At 47.0% G+C, this 20,742-nt stretch overlaps 1 protein-coding gene across 2 annotated transcripts in view; it reads right to left on the reverse strand.

Annotated features, from left to right (window-relative positions):
- LOC137531567 (farnesyl pyrophosphate synthase-like) overlaps positions 1-20,742 on the reverse strand; it is a 153,160-nt gene that overhangs the window by 116,421 nt on the left and 15,997 nt on the right. The window contains exon 1 of one of the 2 annotated variants that reach the window (XM_068251490.1): positions 9,140-9,188. The exons of the other annotated variant lie outside the window; for it this stretch is intronic. The gene's annotated coding sequence lies outside the window, so the exon portion shown is untranslated. Of the gene's footprint in view, positions 1-9,139; positions 9,189-20,742 lie in introns of those variants that run through there. 2 annotated transcript variants of the gene reach the window in all.

Genomic DNA, 20,742 nt, shown 5'->3' on the forward strand with positions numbered 1-20,742 from the left:
TTACGGAACCTCTTATCTGTATTACATTTATGACTGCATGGCGGCAAAATGCATTGCTATCCGCACGCTTCTTGTCCTCATGCAAGGCCTGGGTTGTTGTGTCTCAAAGCGTGGCCTTCTCCTCCTGCGCCTCCTCCTGTTCCATCACGTGTGCTGCTGCTGGGTTAGCGTTGCCGATCCCTTTTTACGGAACCTCTTATCTGTATTACATTTATGACTGCATGGCGGCAAAATGCATTGCTATCCGCACGCTTCTTGTCCTCATGCAAGGCCTGGGTTGTTGTGTCTCAAAGCGTGGCCTTCTCCTCCTGCGCCGCCCTCCTCCTGTTCCATCACGTGTGCTGCTGCTGGGTTAGCGTTACCGGTCCCTTTTCCTGGAACCTCTTATCTGTATTACATTTATGACTGCATGCCGACAAAAAGCATGTTACCTGTGCAAAGAAAAATGACATTTTCCGCATTTAAAAGACAGTTTTTCATTTGAAACTTTACAATCAATTTTCTCAAAAACTATAAGCTCTTTTTCAAATATTTTTTTTCCTCTTGTACCCACTCCCAAGGTGCACATACCCTGCAAATTTGGGGTATGTAGCATGTAAGGAAGCTTTACAAAGCACGAAAGTTCGGGTCCCCATTGACTTCCATTATGTTCGGAGTTCGGCGCGAACACCCGAACATCGCGGCCATGTTCGGCGAACGTTCGCGAACCCGAACATCCAGGTGTTCGCCCAACACTACTGGCAACACACTATGCAGAATTCCATCAGAGTAGCCTTGAGGGCACTCAAGTTAAAGGGTTGTACAAGCTGAATGTTTCAGCTAGGAGGGGCGACTATGACGATCTACTCTATTGTAAAGAGGCCATGTGGATATACAAGCTGAATACGCTGCATCCACATGGCCTTAACAGAGAGCTTGACCTAAAATCCTTCCTACGTCTAGAAGCATATAGATAGATATGGACTAATAATGTCCTTGTTGAAATCTAAAAAGAAAAATATCCCTTGAATGAAAGCTATGTGTGATCTGATATGAATGAAAGAAAGAGATAAAAAGAATAAAGAGGGATATTTGACTGCCAAAATAGAGCTTGAATATACCAGGACTAGCATATTTTTAAAATAATGGGGATTACTCCCCTAGCATATATCTCTTTCCCTTAATGTCAAGAAGAATACAAAGAGTCTACCTGTACCCTGTGGGAAACCTGAAAAATGTATCACAGTACGATATTTGGAACACAATGGAAACTACCATTCCAGGAAAAACTGCATGGACTTAGTTCAGGAAGGTCTAAACAATCTACTGGCATCTTGTGGACGCCTTAAAAAATGCACCCTGGCTTGGAGCAATTGAGATCCAAAAAAGAGCCAATCAGAAGTAAGATGGGAGGAGACGAAATGAAAATTAAGTGGAGCAAAGTAAGGTGTGAGGTCACACCCTGAAGAAACGCCCAAAGGGGCGTGAAACGCGTCGGTGGATGGAACTACTCCACGTCTGGCCAGACCTGCCTACCACCACGCACCACGTTGGACCGTTGCATGCCGGAGACGCGAGAGATGCGTGAGCGCGAGGCAACAGACACACTAGGACGCCAGCCTGCCGAGGGTCCGCTAAACCGCCGCTCAGCCGCAACACTTCACGCTTACGCTGAAGCATGGATCAAGCGACTGATATGAGAGAGGTGCCATGACAATAGACGAGGTGGTGAGATACCTGCGCAACTCTGCAATACAGTAATGTATGAGATGTGAATTACTTCTAACTACTAACTACACTGTCCATTAATGTGCTAGCACGAGAAGATATTATCTGCATGAGCTAAACGCACTAACTGACTATACGCTAATATGCTCAGCTTCCTTGGACTGTCTGACTGCATGTAAATACGCTATCGACATCCCATAGAGTGCCGTAACAAGGAAGAGTGCCTCACCAAAGAGGAGCTAAAGGCAAATATACCAGTTGTAGTAGACCTACATCTCTTAATAATGCTATGCATGAGTATGTGTGGAGTGTATGTCTGTTGGATGATATTGTAAGCTGGCCAGCAATGAGGTTTTTGTAGTTCCGCTATATCCCCAAGTGATTTTACTTACCCTCTATCCTTTCCCTGTTTGTTATCCCATTTTTAATTGCCTAATCACTATTGAATAAATAAATTTGATACATTGATATATATACACTGGATACCAATTATCTTTTGAATTTAAAGTACAAATGACTGGTTGTGTATTTCAATGCAGCGCTAACCGGAAAAAGCGTATAATGTGTTAATACAGTTATTTCTCATAAACTAATAACGCTGTAGCCTGCATAGCCATACAGATCCTAGAGGTCTAGTCACCTCCAATATTAATATTACTCTTGTGTCCTACCCTGCTTTCTGGAGGACATATGCTGCTGCAGCCTCGCTACCCCAGAATCAGCATCCTCAAAATCATGCAAACATGTTTATTTAAAGCATGTGCTAACTCAGGACTAGCCTCCCTATTCCCTACGCCATTTTTACTACTTTTTAATACTCTGGTTTTGGGAGTTCTATTCAAGTATTATGAAGCTGCTAGAGTAGTTCAATTAATTTTGATGGTTTTTCAATCCAATAAACCTAAATGGGTAGAGATAGAAAATATCCACCCACTACATTAGCAAGAAATTATTTGGCTACAACAAATTCCTACCTAAGTACTTAGATCCCAACATTTTATCACTAAGGACTCCTTCTGATACCTCCATTTTACCCCCTATATTGGGGAACTCTGACTTTAATTAAAGAGAACCCGAGGTGTGTTTAAAAAATGTTATCTGCATACAGAGGCTGGGTCCGTCTATACAGCCCAGCCTCTGTTGCTATCCCAAACCCCCCTAAGGTCCCCCTGCACTCTGCAATCCCTCATAAATCACAGCCGTGCTGTGCGGGCTGTGTTTACATCTGTAGTGTCAATCTCAGCTGCTCTCCCCGCCTCCTGCATAGCTCCGGTCCCTGCCCCGTCCCTTCCCTCCAATCAGCGGGGAGGGAAGGGACCCAGGCGGGGACCGGAGTTCTGCAGGAGGCGGGGAGAGCAGCAGACTGTCACTATAGAGATAAACACAGCCCGCTCTGACAAGCTGTGTGTCAGCAGCGTGGCTGTGATTTATGAGGGATTGCAGAGTGCACGGGGACCTTAGGGGGGTTTGGGATAGCAACAGAGGCTGTGCTGTATAGACAGATCCAGCCTCTGTATGCAGATAACATTCTTCAAACCCACCTCAGGTTTAAACCTGGATTCTCATGCAACAAATTCTCATTGTGGAGCTCTTTCCCCATTTTGCATTGGGTGGACTTGTTTATAAATGGGCCAATTGAAATCATTTATATATATTAAAGGGAACCTGAAGTTAGGAAAATTATTTAAAATAAACACCTGACGTAGCTGCAAATGAATATTACATACTAACCTCACTGTCAGTTCCTCTCAGAGGCTCACCATTTTCTTCTTACAGTGATTCCTTCCAGTTCTGACAATATTTTGTCAGAACTGAAATATACCAGTTGCTGTCAGTTATATATCAGCAGCTGTCAGTTACAACTGAATGTGCCAGGTAATTTCCATGTTTCCCTATGGCTCAAGTGGGCGATAAAACAGTTTAACAGTTTGCTGACCAGGAAGCTGTTAGGGGGTAATGGTTTTTAAAATGGAGGACGGAGAAATCCATTGATCACAGTGGACACATGGGACACAGGAGAGGAGAAAGAGATTGAATAGTAGACTACATAGGAGGCAAGTATTACCTGTGTATGGTTATATTGACTTTTTATTTTCAGTTCAGGTTCTCTTTAACGATACCATGAATATTCCAAATAGTGAATTTCCTAGTTATACACAAATCTTTAGCTTTATTAGATCTCATGAGCTTTCACCCCTTCCTTCTAAACTTAGCATTGTTGAAGAATGATCTTTCTCTGCATCTCCATTAACCACTTGCCGACCGCGCACTCATACCGCGCGTCGGCAAAGTGGCAGCTGCAGGACCAGCGACGCAGTACTGCGTCGCCAGCTGCAGGCTGATTAATTAGGAAGCAGCCGCTCGCGCGAGCGGCTGCTTCCTGTCAAATCACGGCGGGGGGCTCCGTGAATAGCCTGCGGCTCGCAGGCTAAATGTAAACACAAGCGGAAATAATCCGCTTTGTTTACATTGTACGGCGCTGCTGCGCAGCAGCGCCGTAAGGCAGATCGGCGATCTCCGGCCAATCAGCGGCCGGGGATCGCCTCCATGTGACAGGGGACGTCCTGTCACTGGCTGCACAGGACGGATAGCGTCCTGTGCAGCCCGGATCACCGGGAGGGAGAGGTAGGAGAGGGAGGGGGAGAATGTCGCCGCGGAGGGGGGCTTTGAGGTGCCCCTCCCGCAACTAGCCTGCACGCAGGAGCGATCAGACCCCCCCTGCACATCATCCCCATAGGGGGGGAAAAAGGGGGGCGATCTGATCGCTCTGCGTGCCCTCTGATCTGTGCTGGGGGCTGCAGAGCCCACCCAGCACAGATCATAAAAAACCACGCTGGTCCGTAAGGGGGGGTAAAGGGTGGGTCCTCAAGTGGTTAACTAAAACCCCATCCACACTGCACGCGTTGCCGTCTGTATTTCGGCAACGCGTGCGGGAGGCAGACACGCACGACATCAGAAAGTGCATAGACTACACTGTCTGATGCTCACACTGCATGCGTTCTGAACCAGTGTGGTCCGCAAACGCATGCTGCACGCATTGTTTTACAAAACGCGCGGCTGACCTATTCACTTTCAGTGAATGGGGTCAGCCACGCAATGCATACAAACGCAGATGGCGTGCGTTTGTACGCGTTGCATTCTGATTGCACGGCGTTTAATAATGTGAATGTGGCCTAAGGCTATCTAAACAAAATGCAACTTAGTGATTTCTTCTGATCTCTTGACAAAATTACAATCCCATTAAGAAGTTGATTTTGGATTTCCCATTTCCAAGGATCAATGGAAAGAAGCATGGTTAAATATGATGAAGTAATGTAAACCTTATTGAGACCTCGTTTAAGGTACTGCATCACACTTATTTGACTCCTGTCATAAGGCTGAAATGTAATCTCTGTATTGATCTGAACTGTTTCAAAGGATGACAGGTTTTAGGCTCTATTTCGGCATATATGGTGGGATTGCCCAATAGTGATGAGTACAAATTTTGCATAGTCGTAATTTCACATCGCAATTCCCAATTCCGATGCAAAATTAAAAAAAAAAAAAAAAAAAGGGAAATTCTTAATAAATTTCGTTTGTAAACGTAATCTATCCATAATTTAGTGTAATTTAGTAAAATTTTGCATAGTTTTATGCCGACTTTGGCGTTTATGAGCAAAACCCCCATACATGCTATCATCAAAATTGCTATGTATGTTAAGGGGAATACTAGGAACAAGTAAAAAAAAATAATTCAAAAACACCTTGTACTTTTTAAGAAAATCGATTCTAGAAATGCAAAGGAAACTGAAGGTTTTTAAACCTTCATTTTTCTGAGTTTAAAAACCATTTTATCTTGCATTTTTAAAATACTATTCCCGTATTTTCCTTAACATACATAGCAATTTTGGGGTCAATAGCATGTATGGGGGTTTTGCTATTCACTGCTAAAGTAAGCACAAAATTACACTAAATTTATGCGAAATTACGAATGTGAATATAAAATCACTTGAATTTAAAATCGTAATTATGTATAGGTGTAATTGCGCAAGGACCGGGCTAATTCTGTGTGATCTGTGCTGGGGGGGCTCTTCAGCCCACAGCACAGATCAGGATTCAGGCAGGGCGATCAAACTTCCCCCCCTTTTTCCCCACTAGGGGGATGTCCTGCTGGGGGGGTCTGATAGCCGCTGCTCACTTGTGTTTAGCGGGGGGCGCTCATCAAAGCCCCCCTCTGCAGCGCTATACCTCCCTCCCTCTCCTTCCCTCCCTCCCCTCCTTCCCATGGGAGGTACAGGACAGCGATCCGTCCTGTACCGCCTCTGATAGGCTTCAGCCTATCAGATGCCGGCAATCTCCGGCCAATCAGAGGCTGGGGATCGTCAATCTCCTTTACGGCGCTGCTGCGACAGCAGCACCGTACACTGTAAACACCGGGGATTTCTTACCCGCGTGTTTACATTTCACCTGCGAGCCGCGATCGGAGGCTCGCAGGCTGTTCATGGAGACACCCTCCGTGAACTGACATGGAACTGCCGCTCGAACGAGCGGCCATTTCCATGTAAATCCACTTACGACCAGCCGCCGCCTATCGGTGTTAGGTGGTCGTTAAGTGATTAAGCGAACTTTCACGTAATTGTAATTAGCTGAATACGATCAACACTATTACCCAAAAGGTAAGACTGGTTAAGAGTTTACAGAATGGCTAGTACAGTACAGTCCCGGTTAACCAGAACTCAGGCATCCGGCATTCTCAACTAACCGGCTTGCCTGGTGGGACACAATGGGGGCATTACTAACTAAGATTACGCAGCAGTGTGCAGCAAAAAATGCTTATATACACTCCAGCGCTATCCTTTTCACGTCCTGCAGCTCACAGCTGCTTTGCGGAGTCCTCGTATGACTCCCAAGCATGTCACCTGACTGGCATTGGGTCATGTGACACATCGGGGCCGTGCAAGGAGATCATCCCAAAGCAGCTGGGAGCCACAAGAAGTGAAAAGGATGGTGCAGGAGGATTGGTAAGCAGGGCCGGCCCCGCTCATGAGGCGGGGCGAAACATTTGCCTCAGGCGGCAGATCTGGGGGGACAGCACCTGCTGCTGGGGGCCGCCCGCCGAGCTGGAGGGGTAGCTGACAGAAAGGGGGTATTGGGCCTAGCGGTGGGGAGGGGGGTCAGACCCCCCCCTCCCTCGCCTGGGTCCCCCGATCTGTGCTCCTCCTCCAGCGTTAACTACCAGCCTGCATATGATGAAGAGGCAACGGGCGGGGGAATCACTCACCTCTTCCGCGTTCCATCATGTGCTCCACTGAAGTCACTTCCCACAACGCCGCCCACTGTAATGTAAGTGGACGGTCTTGCAGGAAGTGACGTCAGTGGAGCGCACGATGGAACGCGGAAGAGGTGAGTGATTCCCCCGCCCGTTGCCTCTTCATCATATGCAGGCTGGTAGTTAACGCTGGAGCAGGAGCGCAGATCGGGGGACCCAGGCGAGGGAGGGGGGGGGGTCCGACTCCCCTCCCCACCGCTAGGCCCAATACCTCCTTTCTGCCTGCTACCCCTCCAGCTCAGCGGCCCCCCCCCCCCCCCCACGGCTGGGGGGGGGGGGGCGGCGATTTTTTCTAATTTTGCCTCAGGCGGCAAAAAGTCTAGGGCCGGGCCTGTTGGTAAGCATCATGTACTGCACAACGCTGTGCAGTGAATCCATTGGGGGATGTTAGTTTTATTTTTTAACACTAGTTGACTTCTCAAGCAACCAGCAAACACACATATCTGGCATCAGGCAATACCCGACAGATAAATGAGACTTTACTGTATATTATTCCAAAAGTATATACAACCAGAGTTGAATGCTTTGAAATAATGCTTTGTTAAATATGAACATCCATTCCATAAATTGCTTAGAGAACAAACTACTCTAGAAACTCTTAGCTGCTTATTATTAATATGATTATTGCCAAATTAAACTATATTTGTCTTAAAGCATATTTGACCACTCCTGCAAGATAATATGCTTTCATGAAGATCTGGTATGTTTGGTTGAATTCCACTTTAGGATCACACTTACTAATACAATTTCCTTTTAACCTCCTTGGCGGTAATGACGAGCTCAGCTCGTCCATGACCGCCGGAGGGCGCCTCTCAGGCCCCGCTGGGCCAATTTTGATCATTTTTAAAAAAAAACTTTGCTTGCTGCGTGTTGGGGACGGTCGCCGCCGCTCCACCGCTACCCGACGCGTAATGGGCCGCCCTCCTCAGGCCCCTGCACAGCCTGGCCAATCAGTGACAGGCAGCGCTGAGGGGTGGATCGGGATTCTCTCTGACGTCACAACGTAGATGACGTCAATGACGTCATTCCGTTCGTCGTTCAGAACGGGATTTCCTTATGGGCAAGTGTGCCGGCGGCGATCGAAGGGGTGGGAGGGATGTGGCAGGGAGGGAGGAATCATGTAGCTAGCGCTAGGCTAGCTACATGATTTCAAAAAAATCCAAAAAATACTGCTGCGCAGCCACCCTGGTGAAATCAATAAAACGCCAGGGTGGTTAAAGGGGAACTGAAGTGAGAGTGATATGGTGGCTGCCATATTTATCTCCTATTAAACAATACCAGTTGCCTGGCAGCCCTGCTGGTGTATTTGTCTACAATAATGTCTGAATCACACCAGAAACAAGCATGCAGCTAATCTTGTCAGATTTGACAATAATGTCAGGAACACCTGATCTGCTGCATGCTTGTTCAGGGGTTATGGCTAAAAGTATTAGAGGCAGATGATCAGCAAGATAGCCAGGCAAGGCAACTAGTATTGCTTTTTAAAAACCCACATTGCAGTACGCAAGTATATGCATTTTTTCATGCGGCCTATTGACTTGCATTATGTGTGTTTTTGCTGTGTTTTCTACAACGCTAGCGTTTCTGTCTAGTGTGTTCTCTGCCTGAATCTTAACATTTCTGGTCCGGTTCAGTCCAGTCCTGCCAGTTTTGTATCCGTTTTCTATGTGTGTGTTACCACATAAAAGGTGTACCAATCCTGTCAGGTAAAACTGATAGAAAACTGATGCAAAACTGACAAGACAGGACTGGACTAGACTGGAAATCTACAGATTTATGTGTAAACCAGGCCTTAGTACTAGGTTTTTCTTTGTTACCTTTGTTCTTCAGTTTAATTCCTTTATGTTTGTTCAGAATATTGAGAATTACTGTATTACCGATTGATGCTTTTTGGATATACTGTATTCACCTGACTCAATATATTGTCTTTTAATTAACTGTAACTGTTTAATCTACCTTCAGTTGTAGTTCTGAGACTTTTTTGGTTTTGCGACTTGCCTTTTTTTTCTTAATAAACTTAACAGAAAAATACAATAATATTAATATATAATAATAACTTCCCTTTTTTTCTTAATAACAAACATAAAAAAAGCAAAAAAACAAGAAGAGTCAAAAGGCACTCACCTTTTGTTGTATCACTGCCTGTGTCTAATGCCTTCCACTCAATTTGCACCACTTAGAGAGAAAGATACTGAGTTTTACAGCATAATATATATGCCCAGCTAACTAATGACTCCTCCCACTTATTATCAAACTAGGAAAAGCACAGCCCTGCAAAGAAAACAAATGTTTTTAAAGGGATCTGATCAGATTTCTTTAAAAATATACAAAATGAACCTCCCCTGAGGAGGGTTTGTAAGTGGTGTGGAGCTTTGAGGAGGCGACGGGGCATGTATTACCTTCAGGGTGCTGTAATCCACATTCTGAAAGTAATGAGAGGCTCCAGGCAGGGCATGGAAGAGGTTAGACTGTCAGTTTTTTTTTCACCACAAAAGCAACACGTCTGTGCCAGCTATGTCTGTATTGTGTTTTTTTTAAATGTCTTCACGTACCAAAATCCAAATTAGTCAGTAGGATTGTTGTTGAGGTGCCAATACATTTGAGAGGATTGAGAATTATGCTATTTATTATGAAAATCTATCGGGTATTTACCTATTAAGCCATCTAGCAGTACAGCTTCTCTGCTGGACAGGCAGAAAAAGAGTGCATTGCACTGAATAGCAGCTGATTTGTCATGAATCATATGCTCCCTTCTGTACTTGGATGGCAGCGCTGCTGACTATTTACACAGTACAATACCCTACTGACTTATTCAAAGTGAACACAGAGTACCCAGCCAGCTCGTGGTGAACCAGAACTCCTTGGAGTGTGTAAGGGGCTACAATGGACCTAAAAGTCCTCTTAATAAAATGCTATGGAAAACAAAAGTTTAGTTTTCTTAAAACAGAAAGTATTTGCAATAATTCAGGTTGAAGTGAGGTCCGAGATGTCTCTCAGTGCATTACTGCTGATGCACTGGGAAACGTATGCAAATTATCCATTGTTGTCCCTGGAAGCTAGCCACACCTAGATCCGCTGGAATGCAATGATGTGTTAGCTTGTTAATATTACAGAGCCACAATTATCCAACAGGCATACAGATTGGGTGTTCCAAGTCCTACCCCACAGAGCCACATTAATCCATACCGTGCTGATCAGGATCAACCAATCTGAAACAGTCTGTATGCATGTTGGATTATTGTTGCTCTGTAATATTAACCAGCTGACACATCATTGCATTCCAGAACGGTTCTGGGGGTGTGGCTAGCCTCCAGGGACAACAATGGATAATTTGCATATTTCTGCAGTGATGCACTGGGAGACATCTCGGAGCTCACGCCAACCTCAATTATTGTAAATACTTTCTGTTTTAACCACTTCTGTACCATGCTATTTTGTGCTGATCTGTGCTGCGTGGGCTCTCCAGCCCACAGCACAGATCAGGTTGCAGCCAGGCCGATCAGACTTCCCCCCTTTTTTCCCCACTAGGGGGATGTCCTGCTGGGGGGTCTGATCGCCGCCGGCTGCTTGCGCTTGCGGGGGGGGGGGGCTCTTCAAAGCCCCCCTCCGCAGCGCTACCTGGCCTCCTTCCCCTTCCCTCCCTCTCCCTCCCCCTGTGAGCGGCGCAGGACGGATTTCCATCCTGCGCCTGATGGGATAGGCTTTAGCCTATCAGATGCCGGCGATCCCCGGCCAATCAGAGGCCGGGGATCGCCGATCTCCTCTACGGCGCTGCTGCGCAGCAGCGCCGTATACATGTAAACACCGGGGAAGACCTTCCCTGTGTGTTTACATTTACCCTGCGAGCCGCCGATCGGCTCGCAGGGTGTTCACGGAGACACCCTCCGTGAACTGACATGGAACGGTTTCCATGGAATACACTTCAGGATTCAGGGGCGTACATATACGGTGGTTAAGAAAGCAAACTTTTGTATTCATAGTGAATGAAACCATGCCCCAGGGTAGCATTCATAGCCCTCTGTCTTCTTTAAGTTAACTCGGCTCCCTGCGCTATGATGTTCTTATCTAGCCGGGTCAGATCGCAGCCTTAACCACCGCATTCCGTTAGTAGTACGGTGAGTTCATAGAAGATTTTATTTTTTGTCACAAGTTAGCGGAAAATGACACTTTGTGAAAAAAACCAATAAAAATCAATTTCCGCTAACTTGTGACAAAAAAAAAATCTTCTATGAACTCACCGTACTACTAACAGAATACCTTGGGGTGTCTTCTTTCTAAAATGGAGTCATTTGTGGGGTTCCTATACTGTCCTGGCATTTTAGGGGTCCTAAACCGTGAGGAGTAGTCTTGAAACAAAATTTCTCAAAATGGCCTGTGAAATCCTAAAGGTACTCATTGGACTTTGGGCCCCTTAGCGCAGTTAGGGTGCAAAAAAGTGCCACACATGTGGTATCGCCGTACTCGGGAGAAGTAGTACAATGTGTTTTGGGGTGTATTTTTACACATACCCATGCTGGGTGGGAGAAATAACTCTGTAAATGGACAATTGTGTGTAAAAAAATCAAAAGATTGTCATTTACAGAGGTATTTCTCCCACCCAGCATGGGTATGTGTACAAATACACCCCAAAACCCATTATACTACTTCTCCCGTGTACGGCGATACCACATGATTGGCACTTTTTTGCAGCCTAACTGCGCTAAGGGGCCCAAAGTCCAATGAGTACCTTTAGGATTTCACAGGTCATTTTTGTTTCAAGACTACTCCTCACGGTTTAGGGCCCCTAAAATGCCAGGGCAGCATAGGAACCCCACTAATGACCCCATTTTAGAAAGAAGACACCCCAAGGTATTCCGTTAGGAGTATGGTGAGTTCATAGAAGTTTTTATTTTTTTGTCACAAGTTAGCGGAAATAGATTTTAATTGTTTTTTTTCACAAAGTGTCATTTTCCGCTAACTTGTGACAAAAAATAAAATCTTCTATGAACTCATCATACTCATAATGGAATACGTTTGGGTGTCTTCTTTCTAGAATGGGGTCATTTGTGGGGTTCCTATACTGCCCTGGCATTTTAGGGGCCCTAAACCGTGAGGAGTAGTCTTGAAACCAAATGTCGCAAAATGACCTGTGAAATCCTAAAGGTACTCATTGGACTTTGGGCCACTTAGCGTACTTAGGGTGTAAAAAAAGTGCCACATATGTGGTACCGCCGTACTCAGGAGAAGTAGTATAATGTGTTTTGGGGTGTATTTTTACACATACCCATGCTGGGTGGGAGAAATATCTCTGTAAATGACAATTGTTTGATTTTTTTTACACACAATTGTCCATTTACAGAGAGATTTCTCCCACCCAGCATGGGTATGTGTAAAAATACACCCCAAAACACATTATACTACTTCTCCTGAGTATGGCGATACCACATGTGTGACACTTTTTTGCAGCCTAGGTGCGCTAAGGGGCCCAACGTCCTAATCACAGGTCATTTTGAGGCATTTGTTTTCTAGACTACTCCTCACGGTTTAGAGCCCCTAAAATGCCAGGGCAGTATAGGAACCCCACAAGTGACCGTTAGGTGTATGGCGAGTTCATAGAAGATTTTATTTTTTGTCACAAGTTAGTGAAAAATGACACTTTGTGAAAAAAAAACAAAAATCAATTTCCGCTAACTTTTGACAAAAAAATAAATCTTCTATGAACTCGTCATACACCTAACAGAATACATTGGGGTGTCTTTTTTTCTAAAATGGGGTCAGTTTGTGAGGTTCCTATACCGCCCTGGCATTTTACGGGCCCAAAACCGTGAGTAGTCTGGAAACCAAATGTCTAAAAATGACTGTTCAGGGGTATAAGCATCTGCAAATTTTGATGACAGGTGGTCTATGAGGGGGCGAATTTTGTGGAACCGGTCATATGCAGGGTGGCCTTTTAGATGACAGGTTGTATTGGGCCTGATCTGATGGATAGGAGTGCTAGGGGGGGTGACAGGAGGTGATTGATGGGTGTCTCAGGGGGTGGTTAGAGGGGAAAATAGATGCAATCAATGCACTGGGGAGGTGATCAGAAGGGGGTCTGAGGGGGATCTGAGGGTTTGGCCGAGTGATCAGGAGCCCACACGGGGCAAATTAGGGCCTGATCTGATGGGTAGGTGTGCTAGGGGGTGACAGGAGGTGATTGATGGGTGTCTCAAGGTGTGATTAGAGGGGGGAATAGATGCAAGCAATGCACTGGCGAGGTGATCAGGGCTGGGGCCTGAGGGCATTCTGAGGGTGTGGGCGGATGATTGAGTGCCCTAGGGGCAGATAGGGGTCTAATCTGATAGGTAGCAGTGACAGGGGGTGATTGATGGGTAATTAGTGGGTGTTTAGGGTAGATAACAGATATAAACACTGCACTTGGGAGGTGATCTGACGTCGGATCTGCGAGCGAACTATTGGTGTGGGTGGGTGATCAAATTGCCCGCAAGGGGCAGGTTAGGGGCAGATTGATGGGTGGCAGTGCTAGGGGGTGATTGATGGGTGGCAGTGACAGGGGGTGATTGATGGGTGATTGACAGGTGATTGACAGGTGATCAGTGGGTTATTACAGGGAAGCACAGATGTAAATATTGCACTGGCGAATTGATAAGGGGGGTCTGAGGGCAATCTGAGCGTGTAGGCGGGTGATTGGGTGCCCGCAAGGGGCAGATTAGGGTCTGATCTGATGGGTAACAGTGACAGGTGGTGATAGGGGGTGATTGATGTGTAATTAGTGGGTGTTTAGGGTAGATAACAGATGTAAACACTGCACTTGGGAGGTGATCTGACGTCGGATCTGCGGGCGATCTATTGGTGTGGGTGGGTGATCAGATTGCCCGCAAGGGGCAGGTTAGGGGCAGATTGATGGGTGGCAGTGCCAGGGGGTGATTGATGGGTGGCAGTGACAGGGGGTGATTGATGGGTGATTGACAGGTGATTGACAGGTGATCAGTGGGTTATTACAGGGAAGCACAGATGTAAATATTGCACTGGCAAATTGATAAGGGGGGTCTGAGGGCAATCTAAGCGTGTAGGCGGGTGATTGGGTGCCCTCAAGGGGCAGATTAGGGTCTGATCTGATGGGTAACAGTGACAGGTAGTGATAGGGGGTGATTGATGGGTGATTGATGGGTAATTAGTGGGTGTTTAGGGTAGATAACAGATGTAAACACTGCACTTGGGAGGTGATCTGACGTCGGATCTGCGGGCGATCTATTGGTGTGGGTGGGTGATCAGATTGCCCGCAAGGGGCAGGTTAGGGGCTGATTGATGGGTGGCAGTGACAGGGGGTGATTGATGGGTGATTGACGGGTGATTGACAGGTGATTGACAGGTGATTGACAGGTAATCAGGGGGATAGATGCATACATACAGTACACAGGGAGGGGGGTCTGGGGGGGGGTCTGGGGAGAATCTGAGGGGTGGGGGGGTGATCAGGAGGGGGCAGGGGGCAGGGGGGGATAAAAAAAATAGCGTTTACAGATAGTGACAGGGAGTGATTGATGGGTGATTAGGGGGGTGATTGGGTGCAAACAGGGGTCTGGGGGGTGGGCAGGGGGGGGGTCTGAGGGGTGCTGTGGGCGATCTGGGGCAGGGGGGGGGAGAAATCAGTGTGCTTGGGTGCGACATAGGGTGGCTGCAGCCTGCCCTGGTGGTCCCTCAGACATTGGGACCACCAGGGCAGGAGGCAGCCTGTATAATACACTTTGTAAACATTACAAAGTGTATTATACACTTTGTGTGCGGCGATCGCGGGGTTAACATCCCGCCGGCGCTTCCGTATGGCCGGCGGGATGTTGCGGCGGGTGAGCGGTGACAGGCGCCGCCGGAGGATCGCGTCACGGATGACGCGATCGCTCCGCCCATGCCCTTTCAAGGACAGCCGCCTCTGGGTGAGCTGGTCCTTGCGGGCTCCACTTCCCGGCCGCCCCTGTGCGTTAGGCGGTCGGGAAGTGGTTAAATCTTGTCCTGCAGCAACTTGGAAGAGAGGTTGAAGCATCACCCTCCTTCTCCTCTTCTGTTTCACTTGAGAATTGTAACGATCGGTGTAACACAGAGAGGATCTGATTACTGGTGATCTGCAGTATCACCGAGAATACAGATATATACCCGATTATTGATGATCTGCACCTCTGGACACCAGGTAATATGAGTGTTATGTGCAACAGCAATACTTTGAGGAGAGCACCCGTGTAAAGGGTGCAAGGCAGTAAAGGGTACTGCCCAGAGAACAAGCTCCTTCCAAAGGCCTGAGGCTCCCCAAGGGGCGGAGTCAGGCTGAGAGTGGGAAGGACCAGAGTGTGAGTGACACCAATGGAGGGATGTCACAAACAGACTGTGAACTATCTCTAGCTGGGGAGATAGTTATCGAGGTCCAGCAGGCCAGATCGTCAACACACAGACAGATAAGGTACAGAGACAGGAGACAGATGCGGAATCCTAAGACTAACAGAGTATCAGATATAGCGAAGTACCTAATCAGAGATCAGAAGAGTAGTCAGGAAAGCAGAAGGTCATAACAGATAAACAATGCAATTAGTACTTTAAGCTATCAAGAATCTGACTCAGTGTGGATTCCCAGCTCCAGCCGGTTCTGGCACACTGTCGGATCTAGCTAAGGTCTGAGAGCTAGCACATAAAGTTTTCCCTAGACTGAGGTGTGAGGTCCTTGATCATAAACACCTAGGAACTGGTCTAGATAATAACACAGATAATATCACAGATAATAACAGGATTCCTAGACTAAGGTGTGAGCTCCTTGGTCATCAACACCTTGGAAACTGGTCTAGATAATAACACAGATACTGACAGAAGGTCTGAGTGCTACCACGTAGTGATCGCAACGCCAGACACCAGAGAAATGACCAGCACCCAGTATATATACCCCAGCGCTCTCCAGCGCCACCCCTAAGTGCTGGACCAATGAAAACTGCTGGAATTGTCAGCTGACCGGCTTGGTCAGCTGACTCCCTTCTGACTGTCATAAAGGCTCTGCCTCTCCGCGCGCGCGTCCTCCTGAACCTGTGTGGACTATCAGTCCCAGCCACACCAGACATGTGTTGTATATTTCTGACAGCAGTACTGTCAGAAATATGCCTATGCGTGCAAACATCCGCCGCCTTGTTCATAAGGCATGCGGTGGTTTCATCGCGCTCCGACATGCCAGTGGATGCAGACCCACGAGCACAACCTGCCGCGTTGGACGCGGAATCAGCCGCCTTGCTCTGAGTACCCGCGGCGGCTTTTCCGCGTTTTCTCACAAGAATGGGTGCTGTTTAGACCACTTGCAGCAGAGGTACCAGGCAAAGATGGGTCTGTACAGATCAGACAGGAGTTTCCCCTGTCTCCTCCTTCATTCCAATATCAAATTTGGCAGATGAACAGAATGGAGGCTGATGAAGGGACGGTTGTATTTACACACTATGGGCCTGATTCACAAAGCGGTGCAAACACTTTGCACGCCTGTGAAAAGCCCTTTATCACGCCTAAACTTGGTTTAGGCGTGATCTGAAGGAATTCGCGCGAACTCCCGCGCGCAAAGTTTTGTGCGCGTAGCGCAGTGCGCTACACGCGCAGCGCACCGTGCTTCGCACGAAGTGCCCATTAAGCCCTATGGGACTTTGCGCGCGCGCGGGAACTTCGCGCGAGTTAGAGCACAAAGCGGTGATAACTTTGCTGGTGCAAAGGTTATCACGCCTAAAGTCTTTTAGGCGTGATAACTGAGTTATCACCGCTTTGTGAATCAGGCCCTATATATATATATATATATATATATATATATATATATATATACACAGTATATTATATATATTTTTTTTTATTTGGTAGACAATGACAAATGATTGTCTATGGCAATGAACATTTAACATGTGTGTAAGTGTGTGTGTACTACTTAACTGGTTAAAATGACCTATACCAGATTATGCAATTGCCTAAAGAGGAGAGTTCTTAGGCGTCATATGAAGATTCACAGTAAAAGGTTGGTGATTTTTTTCCCTTCTTTTTACAGATTTAGGGCGTGGCATCCAGAGGAGGGTGAGAAGCATGTTAGAAGGGATGAGGAGAAATCTTCATAAGAGTGCAGGTTGCATTTAGTATATCTGATTGTATTCATATGAACACAAGAACAAAAAAAAATGATGTCAAAAAGTTTTGGCTGAGGCCTTGTTTCTATATCTGCACTGCGTACAACGCAGGTGGCGGTCACAATGGAAGGCACTGCACTGCTACGCAGTTCTCCCTCATGCGGTTTCAATCTCATTCAATTCTAATTAATGGAATCTTACCTTAAATGCACAAAAATACATGCAACAATATATCGAGATTCCACACAGAAATTCCTCTGACTTTCCCAAGAAACCCTCATAGCCTCGGACGAACTTTGAAAATGCTGGCCAGAAAAGTGATGGAAAAGATGTTTCAAAGGGTCTAACATCTGAGTTTTTGCATGGATGAGTGGGATAGATGCCAAAAGTCCCGGGGAAAAATCTGGATTTGACGCAAAGCAGCGTTTTAAGGGCAGAAATCCCATTGTATGCTAAATTGCAGGCATAAAGTGCTTTAAAACATCTTTCATTTGTATACATCAATCAGGGAGTGTAATTAGAGTACTACTTCACACTGACACACCAAACTTACTGTGTAACGCACTGCAAACAGCTGTTTGTGTAGTGACGGCCGTGCTGGACTGGTGCGCACCATGGCGAGAGTGCAGGCCGTGGCGGTTTTCAAGCCCATATGGTCGCCGGGATGTGGTAGCTCAATGATAGAACAACACTGTCCATCTGATCAAATTTGGTCTGTCCACAATGAAGCAACGACCTTATTATCTTGGGTGTGCACCCCCACCACGAGACACTCACCATATCGGCGTCGGTCATTGCTTCATTGTGATACGGAAGCCCGTTCACCGCGGCAAGGTAATGATTGTGACGGATGGTTGCGTAGCCGCAGCCGCGTCCTTGAACCGCCCGTGCAGAACATGCGATCATAATCGATTCTCTGCATCGATGCGGTTAAGATCGATAGAATCTAGATTGATTGTGTAGGAGCATCTGCAGTCAATCTGGGCTCTCTCGTTTCTCAACAGAAAGCTAGCAGTACTTGGGTGCAGGAGCCTGCTGCAGCTGTCCCCAGCATCAAGCTGTGCTGATGGCCCATCCAGTAGTTGGAGCTGATAAGCAGCATGACAGATCCAATTTAGTTGGGAGAAGTCAGACACTCTGGCTACAGTCCCAGCAGGGGAGCTGACACGTAGCTTGCTGCCCCCAAGCTTCAAAAGAGCCTTCACTTAGGAATGACCTGCTGTAAATCCCAGATGTATATCATATTCCATAAACTGCTATATGTGTCATATTTTCTGTATTGCCAGGCTGGCTGACCCTCCAAACTAACAGAGCATGATGGGCCCTGTCTGGCGCTGGTTCTGAGGAAGATTCAGAACATTCTGAGGTAAAGATTGCCAGTTAGGCAGTTTGAAAGTGCCCTGATGATACCACAGGGGTCCCACCCCTAATGTTTGGTATCAGGCTGTTGGGTAAATCGAGACAGACCTGAAAATGTTAGTAAATCTGCCCTGACCTGTACAGTTCTGTGAGATAGAGCCCATATCTGGTTAGATATGATTTCTGGTCCCCAGGACAAGGGGAGGACTCATCTCATATTCTAAGGGGGTGTGTGGCTCCCCGCCCTCACTCCCTCGAAGTTTTTCCCAGAACGGACATATTTCCACAAACCCTAAGTATTTTCTCCCTTTTTATTTCATACTGGCTATTAATGTTTCAATAATTGTTAATTTGAATGATTTTCTGTATAAATTAATTATTTATATTGCACGTAAATAAAGACTTTATCAAAGTCGTTTACTGTTCCGCCATACAGCCATACACAGAAACTGAACTCAGGTCTCCAAGGAGTCGCTACTATTGTTGATCTAGACAGAATACAGCGAGTTTTAACCGTTTTATTTGCAGGATCAGTCAGTCAGTCGGTAGGGACCACTGTCCCATACCAGTGGTGGTGGCAGATATACCCTGAAATAGTGTGTAAATTGTATTTCCGTAACCCACAGGCTCCCTTCTGGTTTGTCTGCGGCCAATTCCCAATGGGTTCTGCGCATTGACTGCGACCACAGTTTGCATGGTCTGTGTGCTAAAACCGTTTGGAAGGCATTTTGCGTTTCAGCCACCAGGGCTCCTGTGACAGTGTTTGGCAGTGCTTGGGATCTGTGTTGTGCTGAAAGTATCTAAGATAGTGCTAGCGCTATCAATAAACGAACTAATTCGTTGGTGTAGCTGGAATGCAATATATTTTTTATATATACAGAGAGACTGTGTAGCCAGTACCCCTCCCCAAAAATTTTATTTTATTTGGCATGGAAATGTCCAGGAACTACAAGAACATGTGTGTGGCAGACCTGCAAAATCTTTGCCAATTGAGAGGCATTGGCATCTGCCACAAGAAACAACAGGACATGGTAAATTACTTGTTTCAATAGGATAGCCAGCAACTGCGGGAGCTGGATGTGTCCGCTGAAGTGGACGCCGACCCATCTGACCCAAGTCAAGGGGAACCAGAGACTGAAGAACCTGAGCGTACAGAGGTTGAGCAACCTGCGGGCAATGCGGCAACAGTTACGCAGGAGACTGTCTGTGTGGACCCCAATCTCAGAGCTCCTGAAAGTACTTGCCCGGAACCGGCCAGTACCGGACTGTCCATTTGTACTGATCCGCTAATGCAGCAGGCATTACGAAAGCTGATGAACTCTGACCTGGAAAAGTACCTGCAGTACATGGCGGAGCAGAAGCGAGAGGAACGCTAGACTGCAGAAGCGCGTGAGGAGCGGGAACGCCAATCTGCAGAACGCCACGCGGAGAGGAATGCCGCTGAGCGAAAACGGGAGCGCCAACGACAGCATGAGCTAACCATGGCAAGAGTGCAACAGGCCAGCCGCAGTTCCTCGCTCAGTCTCCCTGCTGAAGGAGCTGCATCCCCCGTAAGTGCAAAATTTAAATGTGCTAATATTGAAAAAGACACTGACATTGACTTGTTTTTGCGATCTTTTGAAAAAGCATGCCGTCAGTATCGTCTGTCCCAAGACCAGTGGGCCAGACATCTGACACCTTTGCTGCGCTACAAAGCACTTTATGCTTTCGCAGAGTTACCTGAGAAGAAAGATAATGATTATGCTGCTATAAAAGACGCTATCATTACCAAATACCAGCTGACACCAGAAGCCTATCGCAAAAAGTTCAGGTCCTGGCAGAAAAAGTCTTCTGATTCTTACCGAGATGTGGTCAGCAGCTTGCTCACCACACTCTGCCAGTGGACTCTAGGCCTCACCAAAGGGGCTTATAATGTCCTGGAGGACTTGATAGTCCTAGAACAGTTTCTGAACATTTGCCCTGCTGATGTACGACAGTTTGTGCTGGAGCGCAAGCCGGCGTCAGCAACTGTTGCTGCAGACCTTGCTGAAACTTTTGCAACTAATCGGGTGCCTGACACACGCAGAACTGCACCACCCAGCTGGAGAGGAGGTCAGCCCAATACTCTGGCAGACTCTCCTGCCCCTGTGAGCCGTCAGCCACAGAGGCCACCCAGGGCAGCTGCTGCGCCCAGGCCTGCAGCACCTGAGGGAGTCACCTATCACTACTGCCCCCAGCCCGGACACATGAAATTCGACTGTACGGAGCGGAGGCAGACACCACCAG

The sequence above is a fragment of the Hyperolius riggenbachi genome, chromosome 9, assembly GCF_040937935.1.
Source record: "Hyperolius riggenbachi isolate aHypRig1 chromosome 9, aHypRig1.pri, whole genome shotgun sequence".
In the NCBI taxonomy this organism is placed as follows: Eukaryota; Metazoa; Chordata; class Amphibia; order Anura; family Hyperoliidae; genus Hyperolius; species Hyperolius riggenbachi.